Source organism: Bidens hawaiensis, unplaced genomic scaffold, assembly GCF_021521415.1.
Source record: "Bidens hawaiensis isolate Kalapana, Puna unplaced genomic scaffold, B.hawaiensis_p1.1 tig00047613_1, whole genome shotgun sequence".
Classification (NCBI taxonomy): Eukaryota; Viridiplantae; Streptophyta; class Magnoliopsida; order Asterales; family Asteraceae; genus Bidens; species Bidens hawaiensis.
Genome location: NW_027498522.1, coordinates 107543 through 109051, shown reverse-complemented (window position 1 = coordinate 109051; position 1509 = coordinate 107543).

Below are 1509 nucleotides of genomic sequence, written 5' to 3'. Positions count from 1 at the left end.
TTTTAACGAGTTGAACGGTTAGAACCCGTGGGTATATAATAGGTTAAAAAAAAAGATCAGATCCTCCGTGGATTGACCACTAAGCCGCGGATCAGATCTGCAGCAGAATCCGCCACGGATCGACCACTAAGCGACGGATCCGATCTACTTTTTGAAGATATTTATTAATATTTTAATATTTCTGGTACTATTTTATATTTTTTAAAAAGAATATATTTTAACATGATATATTTAACTTTTTTAAAAAAATATATTATCGAAAGTATTTTTTTAAATATCATTTCTTATATTTTTAAATAATTTTTTTATCATGTTTTATAGTTTTAAATATCGAAAATAGAAATTGTTAAAAATATATTATTTTTAAGTTATATATTTTATCATGTTTTATTTTTTTAAATAAACATATTATCTAATATATTTGTTTAAAAAATATAGTATTTTTTTAAATATCATTTCTTATATTTTTAATTAATTTTTTTATCATGTTTATATTTTTAAATATTGAAAATAAAAACTTAAAAATATATTATTTTTAAGTTTTTATCATGTTTTATTTTTTTAAATAAACATATTATCAAATATATTTGTTTAAAAAAATATTATTTTTAATTTTTATCATGTTTTATTTTTTAAATAAACATATTATTAGATATATTTGTTTAAAAAATATAGTATTGTTGATAACACACACATTTGAATATTATATATTCATAATATAAAACGGATTTATACTAATAAAAACACAAATTTGATATTAAACCAATAGTGAATTACAAATTTGAATATATAAATCAAAAAGCACCGGATATTACATCAAATTTTATACAACGACTAATTCCTAATCATCTTCTGGTTTATTATCAGTTCTTCTGGATAAGCACTCCAAAAATAGCATCAACACAGCATCTCTTTGCCGCGACTCTCCACTCACCGGCAAGCAAGTCACCGGAATATATGTTGGCCCGACAACAACAGGTTTGCCCCACTAAAAATGCGGTAGAATCATTAAGCCCGCGTATCTTTGTTGGTCGGAGCACTCCAGCCACCTGGTTATCAAATCCGCCAGGATACACGGGATAACTTTAAATAAGGTACCCTATACAGGTACCGTTGTGGAAGCCCTCGCGACTTACCATGGGTGCCATCTTTGTTGATACAGGAAACCCAATACAGGCATCGGTGCCATCTTTGTTGACACAGGAAACCTCATGGTAAATTGATAGCTCACGTTTTCAAAATAACATCTACACAGTCACCTTTTAAAATCTATTTTATATCGTCGCTAAATGGATTTACGAAGGGGGGCTACTATATTATTTTATATTTTCTATTTTATACAGTCACCAAAATTATTTTCCGCCAACATAAGGTGTTATCTGGGTCTTTTTTTGTAATAATAACGGACTCCAAAATAACATTCACACAACCACCACTATTTCGGAACGAAATTATTATGGCTGTGTAGATGCTATTTTCGGACCCCGTCGTCATTATTTTCTGGTGGTG